Source organism: Otolemur garnettii, unplaced genomic scaffold, assembly GCF_000181295.1.
Source record: "Otolemur garnettii isolate 467f Iridium unplaced genomic scaffold, OtoGar3 scaffold00172, whole genome shotgun sequence".
Taxonomy (NCBI): Eukaryota; Metazoa; Chordata; class Mammalia; order Primates; family Galagidae; genus Otolemur; species Otolemur garnettii.
Window position 1 is genome coordinate 3354503 of NW_003852567.1, and position 9463 is coordinate 3363965.

The following is a 9463-nucleotide window of genomic DNA, read 5'->3' on the forward strand; positions in this document are numbered from 1 at the left end:
CAACTGTCTTTCTTTAAAGCAACTGCAATTTCTTCCCTTACTTCCTGAATGTCTGATGCTGTAATCTCCCCATTGTGAACCATCTGTGAGTTCTGTCTTGGGTATTCCATGAATCCATTCACATCTTCGTTTAAATATTCTTTTTTCTTTTTGTTCTTTTTATGTTTTGCTTGGGGTGCATCATTTTTAAGGGATGGCCTATTGGTTCCAACTTGTTTATGCTTTGGTAGGTTTTGGCTTGTTCCCTCAAAGGACTGCTTCTTCTTGTCCTCCCATGATGTTGCAGACAAGGGTCTCTTACTCCGTGTGGTAGTAATGCGTGCCCACCGAGTCGTAGTCTGATCAGATGTACCTTAGCAATCATGCACGGATCTTCCAGAGCAGCTGAGTTTATGAGCCCAGTTTTCTTTTCTTAAAAAAAATAAACATTACAAACTAAAACACTTCGTCAAAATCTCTTCTCTGTACCTATCAGGATTTGTAGGAGTGCACACAGTGACTGTTATGTGACCCTTCTCTTATGCAAGTTCCTCTCCCACTTTCTCTCTAGGATGCAACAAAATTCTCCTTTCTCCATATTATATGAAATAGGGAAAGTGCTGGTGGCATTTTGCAATATGGTATGACAACTGGTGAGTTTGGGAAGTGATGATGTAATAGGATTAGGTGAAACTGCTGAAATTCTTATTTTCCTCGAGGAATTCTGCCAACATTTTGTTTTCTGTGATTCTACAGAAATAACATGAAACAAAATTGGACTTTTCCACCAATTGGAGAATTGAAACTTATGTTTATGTAGTTGTTATGACATGCAAAATATTTTCTCATGGCTTGGAATTAGAAGTCAGTCAGAAGAAATTTTGACTCATCGTTGGAATTCTTAAAAAAGCCCTTGGATTGTAGGAAAATGCAAGTGGTAAGTAAATGGCCATTAAAGGGATCACATAGAGAGAATTTTCAGAACGATGAAGAGCCTGGGGAAACTGAAGTGGTTCTTAACAACAGAGAGATTGGCGGCCTCGCGCAGTGGCGGTAATGAAGCAGTGAGAATAATGCTGCCCCCACACACTTTCCCACATCCTCAGAAATACGATCAGTCTGAGTGCTGAGAACATTCAAGTGTGAGGAACATTTAACTCCATCTTCAAGTTCCAGTTCCAAGTTTCCAGCTCAGGCCAACTGCCAGCACTTCCAAAGCCCTTACAAGCTGCTATGTGTTAATTGCATCAATTTCCCCTTCTTCCAGGGCACCCACCCCTGACTCAAACCTCTGGCCAAGCCTTTCTTAGAAAGGAGAAGCTTGAACAATTCTACCCATTTCTATTCCACTTCTAATCTGGCTTCTAAATCGGATTTTTTTTTTTTTATAATACCCTCATTGTTTGTAGAGCTCCAAGGCCCAGATGGAGAGAAAAGCCCACTGGGAACAGCTAAAATTTGGCTTTCCTGGCCAAATGTAGCCATAGGTATGGAGATAGGAGAGGGTCCAAGTTCCCCCGAAGGCTTTTGTCTGAGCAACACTGGCTTAACCAAAGAGCAGCATTCTCTGATGAGCTGAGAGGTAGGCCACCCCCAGGGAAGTCCACAGCAAGAATCCTCCGGAAATGGAAGAGGAACAGGTTTGAGAGGCTGGGTGATTGGGAGATAACAAGTGGGAATTTTATATTTATATGATCATACAAAAAATTTCAGTCACATCCAAATTCATGTCTAGTCAGTGCCCAGATGTAGATAATAGGTCTTTAGCGGAAATGTGTGAAACCCTGAAATTGTACATAAAGGTATGTGTGTGTGGGGGGGGTGGAGATAAGTATTTTCCAGAAAAGACAATCCCTCTTCCACTGGTTTCTCGAAGGAATCTGCAACACATCTTCTACACCACTGCCACCAGCGTAAACACCAGTGGCTTAAAGGGATCGTAGACTTTGGAGCTGAAAGAAATCTTAGATGGTATTTAATTCAATTTTGCTCCCTTTAAAATTTTTCTGATATAACACAGAATCTGATTACATGTAATGTTTCATAAATATGGAAGTCCGTTAGGCCTTTTCTATTCTGAAACACCTCACACATGGGTCTTGGAAAATGCATCTCACTCTGCTGAGCAGGGCTGTGGGTGAGAGGGTTTGTCCAGGTGTGTCAGGCCTGCTGAGGGGTGGCAGGGACACGCCTGTCCTCTGGTTTTCCTTCATAGATCACTTAGAACACAAAGATAGGACTTTGTGGTTCAGAACCCTACATTCCTCCACTTCTGAGAAAACTGGGAGATTCATTTTCATTAGAAGACCTGGTAATATAACACAAATGACTTCACTGCGATGATTTCCACGGCCCAACCTGCCCCTGAATGTTTACGTGTTTATTTATTTTACTGCTCTGCTTAAAGCAGCTCAACAACGTATAATTTAAAATGATTTTGGTTTGCAAAACCCCATTTGTTAAATGCAAATATTGAAGAAAGAAATAAGCTTGACACTTGGCACCCTTCACTGCAGCTGGGTTCCTTCCTCCCAAGTCTGAGTGAAAATTCAGCACATGGAAGTTATATAAGAAGAGCAGAGTTCCAGTTTACACATAGGATTTTTCTCAGGTGAGACGGGAAGCAGGAGAACAGTCAGTTGAAACGGAGTCTTGTTAAGAAGTAGAGTAGCAAGTCCTTAGCAATCATTAGCTGCAAAGGTAGGGGGTGCGGGGAGTTGAAGGTGACCAAAGCTTTGGTGACTGAGGCACACAGAAGGGAAAGCTTTGGGGAGAAGTAGATGAGACCCATTCTGGATATGTTGCACGTGGATCCATGTGGAGAATTTGGTGTGCAGTTCAGTGTGAGGTCTAAAGCTCCAAAGAGTGGGCTGGGCTGAGATATGATTTGGGAGTCGTCAGCATTCCCAACACACCTACTGGGAGTTAGAGGAGAACATTTCAAAAAGGAAGGAGAGCAGGCAATGCCAAATACCTCAGAGAAGTCACCTAAGAATGAGCCAACTGGTCACTGGCTTAAACAATGAGGAAATCATTGATAACCTCAGGATAAGCAGTCTCTGTGGATTTGAAGGAGCAGAACCCAAGTCATGTCCAAAAAAGGGTTGAATGTATAGCAAAGGAGTGGCAAGCTGGATGGTGACCTCTCCAGTGGCACGGATGAAACAGGGAAAAATATAATATGGTAGCTGGAGGAGCATGCAGGATGGTAAGAGTTTTGCTTATTATTTTCTAGGTTTAAAGGGACTTGAAGGGCAGCACCTGTGGCTCAGTGAGTAGGGCGCCAGCCCCATATACTGAGGGTGGCGGCTTCAAACCTGGCCCTGGCCAAACTGCAACAACAACAAAAAAAAACAGCCAGGCATTGTGGCAGGCGCTTGTAGTCCCAGCTACTCAGGAGGTTGAGGCAAGAGAATCCCCTAAGCCCAAGTGCTGTGATGCCACAGCACTCTACTGAGGGCGACAAAGTGAGACTCTGTCTTTACAAAAAAAAAAAGGGACTTGAAGCTAGTGTGGTGGTGTGCACCTGTAATCCCAGCTACTCGGAAGGCTGCGTCTGGAGGGTTGCTTGAGCCCAGGAATGCAAGGTTGCAATGAGCTGTGATTGGGCTGCTGCACTCCAGTTCAGGCAACAGAATGAGATGTTATCAAGAGAGAGATCAGGGAAAGAGAGAAAGAAACTTGGACATGATTACATCATGATGATGATGATGAGAGAGAGAGACTTGAACATGATTACGTGATGATGAGGCAGAGAGAAGAGGCAGAAGTTGAAGAAACAGGAGAATAAGGAGTCACTGGTGGAACAAATTAAAAAGCACTATGGCCTTGATGCATCCTTTCTCCAAGACAGCAGGTAAGAAAGGATAAAGATGCAGATAAACGTGTGAGTTGGAGTGGTCATTTCCATTTATCAGTTAAAGAAAGTGGGGGGTACTTTGAGGTGGACTAGGGAGCATGAGAAGCATAGAAAAATTTGCCATGGAGGAGGGAGGAAGAAGGAAACTCACCAGTGACACAGATAAGAATGGCAAGAAGCAAGAGCATCACAGCTCACTGCAACCTTGAATTCCTGGACCCAGATGAAACCAGAAATCCTAAATGTACAGGAGGTCCAGCCACCTAGTTGTGTGCATTTCTCCCAGACTTGGCTACCTGTGTGTAGAGAAGAAGAAGTGGGTGTGTTTAAGTTAACCCAGAGTTGAGGATTTATAAGATAGGGGTAATACAGTGGTTCTCAACCTGTGGGTCACAACCCCTTTGTAACAATGAAAATACATCCTGCATATCAGATATTTACATTGTGATTCATAACAGTAGCTAAATTACAGATATGAAATACAATGAAAATAATTTTATGGTTGGGGTTCACCACAACATGAGGAACTGTATTAAAAGGTCGTGGCATTAGGAGGCATTAGAAAGGGTGAGAACCACTGGGGTCATAGAAGGACAGAGGTACGAGGGAGCTGGGTTTCCTAGGTGGAGAGTAGTTGGAATGATGGACAGTGGGACCTGGGCAGGAAAGGGCAGTGAAGCCGGAAAGAACTGGCATGGAATGAAAGATTGAGGTAAAGTAGCGTGCATGAGTTGCTGAAGATCTTATGAAAATCAAAGAACAGGTAGGTCAGTGCAGGGATAGAAAGTTCCAGAAAGACAGAATGGTGTGGTCACAGAAGGCCTAGTCTAAAATGTATTTTCTGAAATACTTTACCTCTATTTGCATGTGGCACTGTAAATTTTAAAACTGTTACAAGTGAAAATATACATGGTTGGTAAATTATTTGTTGTTTTGTACTATCTATGCCTTTAGCTCTTTTCTGTGTGATAATCCCATTCTCTTTTCATTGAAATAGGAAAATGTGGATCAGGTCTTAAGAGTATTACATCTCTAACGCTTCCACCATTTTCTATGTACAACATCATCATCATCATTATTATTACTTTAAATATAAGCTCTTGGGAAAGAAGCCAGTTTTTTCTATTTCAGCAGTTTCAGCAGCTGCTATAAGCATAATCAAGCCTTCAGTACATCTGCCTTCCCTGGCTTTGTCCTTTCACCTGATTTTTTTATAGGAAAACTGTAACCCATAAAACTCAAGAGGACAGATCACGTCAATGGAGCCCACCTGACAAGTGACTAATGGTAACGATATGGACCTGTGGGAGGATGGGGAATGTCAGGTGGCTGTGTATATTATTGTGACCTAGATCGGGAGCTGAGCCTGAAACCCAAGATCCATAACGGGTTAGATTGCATCGCATGTAAATGAAATACAGATCACCTCCATCCCATCTAAAACTGCTTCCGCTGTACTTTTGGAAACGATGTTGAGAATTAAGTATATGCATAACTTGAACATGGTACACTAGAAAATAAACGTTTTATTTGTTGTGCCTCCTTTTGCTAAAATATGTGTTTAGCAAGTGTGTAAATTAGGTGATGATTTGAACTGAATTACAGGTAATTGACTAGCATCCCATTTGCAGAGAAAATTACCCTGTGAGATTTTATTTATTAGGTTGCTTCTCAAGAATTCTGTTCAATTGTGTTATAACTGCACAGAATAAAAGTGGAGTTGACATTTGTGTAATGGCTACCAGGGTCTAGGAAAAAAAAAAAGCAAAAAAAGCAAAAACAAGGGCGGTGCCTGCGGCTCAGTGGGTAGGGTGTTGGCTCATAATCCAAGGTGGTGGGTTCAAAACTGGCCCCTGCCAAACTGCGACAAAAAAATAGCCAGGTGTTGTGGACAGCGCCTGTAGTCCCAGCTACTCCGGAGGCTGAAGCAAGAGAATCCCTAAGACCGGGAGTTGGAGGTTGCTATGAGCTGTGTGACACCATGGCAGTCTACTGAGGGCAATAAAGTGAGACTCTGTCTCTATTAAAAAAAAAAAGAAAAGAAAAGAAAAGAAAAAACAAGAGTAAAGATTTACTATTGTGTTAGCTGTCATTTACTAGCTCAAACCAGCTAGCAAAAAGACTCTTGTCCCTTTGCCAAGTATATTCCTCAAGATTAAAAGTAGGGCCAGTGCCTGGTCCATAAAAAGCACTTAGTTAAGGGCGGCGCCTGTGGCTCAAGGAGTGGAGTGCTGGCCCCATATATTGGAGATGGTGGGTTCAAACCCGGTCCTGGCCAAAAACTGCAAAAAAAAAAAAAAAAAATAGCATTTAGTTAAACGGCAGGTCTGGTCTCTTTGCCGTCCCTTTGGTAGAGATTGTGCTGCTGGTCATCACCCTTCATGACTTTAACATCATCTAATGCTCTTGCTGTTAGTCCATGCTCATCAAACACCTGCAAATAGTTATTCTCCTTCCCATGTAGAGTTTTCTAAAAAAAAAAAAAAAAGTAACTCCCTGGCATGCTGACCATGAATATTCCAGCTTGCTTAGCAATTTTGTCTTTTTTAAATAATATAATTAATGAAATAGCATAGTAGTTTGTTTAGCAGTCTCTTGTGAGATGGCAAATTAGAATGAGTTTGCTGCCTTTGGTTCTGAGGAATATGGGAAGGGACATGGACATTTCTTCACCTTTAAAGATGAGCAAGCTGGACCCTGCAAAAAGCACCGCCACACAGAGAAGCCCAATGTGAGCTGCTGCCCATGTCTCTCTTAGACATTTTTTCTATTTCAGCAAATGCCATGGCTTCTCAAATCGTACATTGTTACCCCCTTATTCCAGTTTCGGTGACACGACTTCCACTAAATTGTCTATAACTCAAATATTCTCAGTCTGGAATAGAGGCTTTGTGAGGCAGTAGGACTCAAATTTCTCATCTAGAAGACTTGTGAAAATGCATAGTCCAGGCTTCCTATAGAGATCCTGCTGTGGTAGATGACACAGGTAGGGCTTGGAATTTGCAGTCTTTGCAAATGTGGTTCTGCAAATCTAATCAACAGATAACACTTTGAGAAACTTCTGGACTAGTGTGCTAGCTCATCTGCGACCTGGGCTCTGGAACATGTATCTTCTGTTCCTCAGAATGAAGTCTGATGTACCCAGAGAGAGGGAAGTGGGGGGAATGAAGCCAGTGTGGAGTGACAAAGGATAAAAAGAAATGATGGTGGCCTTAGAAAGAGTTGGAAGACTATCTGCAGGAACTCAGGAGGGCCTGGCCTTGTGCTGCAGGGCTACAGGCCTAAGGAAACCGGTTCTGGCCATGGGCAAGACACTTTGATCTGCCTGACAAGTTGGACCTGTTGCCACATTCCCTTTCACAGAAGTAGATTTCAGGTTTAAAGGAATGTTTACTTTGGCAATGGTTTCTTTTACAAAGGTCAGAGACTCCCTTGAGCTGCCTCAAACCGTGGCAGCAGCAAGTTAGGTTGTAAATATTTATGTGGCAATAGGGCTTCTTTCTCTTGTCCTAGAGGCTAACAGTATTGGAATTTCTCATTGGTATATGATGCTGGAAATCATTCTTGATTGCACTTGGCAGCCTGTTCCAGAGAATTATAGAAATCTAGAACTAGGGTTAATTTGCAGTCTGGTCGAGCCCCTTCTTGTTTCAAAGATGCAGAAACCAAGGCAGAGAAAGTATGTGTGATTCAACAAAGCCCAGCCCTTAGAGCTGAGACTAGAAGTAGGTCTGACATCAGTGCACAGTACCCCGCTGCCTATTCCAGAACCACCCCTAGGACACTCTCCTAGATCCCCAAGTGACTTCTGGATCAGCACGGAACCAGTTAGGTAGGTTGGCTTAAGCACAATTTATCACACAGGTAACAGACACCATGAGCTGCTTTGCATTTCAATTTTCCACTTAATGCTATGTAATTCCTCAGTGCCTTGAGCAGCCTATTTGCAGGTGTGTGGGGCTGTTCTCAGCCGTGATCCACAGCTAAACCAAGGACACACGCCATCTAGTGACATGAGCACAGCAATGACATTTCCTGCAAAATCTGTGCACAGAGGCATACCTATGAGTCAGAAGTTTCACCTCCTGGAAGACACCCTTCTGGATCATGTCCGACGCCTCCTTGTTACAAGTGGGCAAAATGAGGCTCCAGAGGGTGAAGTGGCCTGATGAGGTCCTCAGAGTGAACCAGTGGAGCCGGGAGGAGCCCTTGACCACACCGAGCACACAGTGGGTATTGCCTGGTCTCATCTTGCAGGAGGGCATGTGCTACTGGAAGGCAGAGAGGTATCAGGACTCTGGAGGGCTGGTGCTGGATACAGCAGCAGTGCCCAAAGCACACGTGACTGGAGAGCGACTCCTTCATGGCCAGCCCGGTGTCGCCAGCTTCCGTTGTTTTCTCTTCACCGTGTTACCAGGCTAAAGAGGTTCCACATAAAGGAGACTCCTCCAAAGTAGCAGTGGTGGCCCGTCAGACCTCCCCCAGTCCAATGTGCTGAGGCTTCTAGCTGGCAGGAGGTGCTTCTGCCTCACCTTCGGCCACACATTTCTCCACTTTTTGGTTGAGTGTCTCCTGCCCAAGACATTTTTGTGTTCAGTGTGAATTTTCTGATAGTCAGCAAATTTAAGCATCCCCTGCCAGAAATGGGGTGAGCTCAGAGGGCCCTTCTATTCCCTGCTATTTATAACGAGCATTGGTGTCAGGCGGCCCTAACGAGGATGCTCCAGGCAGAGCTCAGCAAGTGCCAGGCCGGCAGCAGGACAGCTCTGGGGAGGTGGGAGTGGGCAATGGCTTTGAAAGGCTGCAGATGGTGAGGGTGCCAGGGTGACAGACTGTGGGTGGCAGTTTTCTTTGTATTCCAAATAGGCTGAGGAGTTTCTTTTCTTTCTTTCGTTTTCTAAAATGCCCTGAAAGAAAATGGGGACAGGAAGAGTGGCAGCCAGAGGCGGGTTACTAATCCTAGGGTCTGTGGATGGGCTTCCAAGGGGGTCAGGTTCTGAATCCCCCACATTTGTATAAATTTTGTGTCTGTGTATATTTTCTGGAACAGAAGGTCTCTCCTATCAACTCCTGAAAGGAGTCCATGACCCAACATGTCAAGAACCATCAGTGTAAAGACCAAATCTATTAACAAACTTTTAGGAATGAACCATTTTTTTGTCTCATTCTGAAAGAGAAGATTCAGCCACAATTGTCATTTTCTCTTTCTACCCTTCTCACCCACACTGGATATCATTTTCAAAGGCTGTGTGCCACAGAAAACAAGTATGTAAGTAAACTCTGCTTCTTTTTTTAAAGATAATGGTTACATATAAAAGTTCAACTGAGACATGAAGAAAATATATTTCTTTTACCTTTTAAAAATGTACATTTCTATTTTGAACCCCCATTCCATTTATGCATCAGATTTTATTTCGATGTTAGGGATTTTCTATTGCTGTCTTCACCCCAGGAGAGATTAGGTCTCTCCTTTGTTCACCTAAGATTAGACCACCCTACCTACCTAGGACCAAGGAGATGGAAGTCAAAGGAGATACCGTGTCCTCTATGCCATTTGTCCGCAAAGCTATCTGCTGACTTCTTGCTGTTGGGTCTTTAGCCATGGACCACACCTCACCCTGGTCC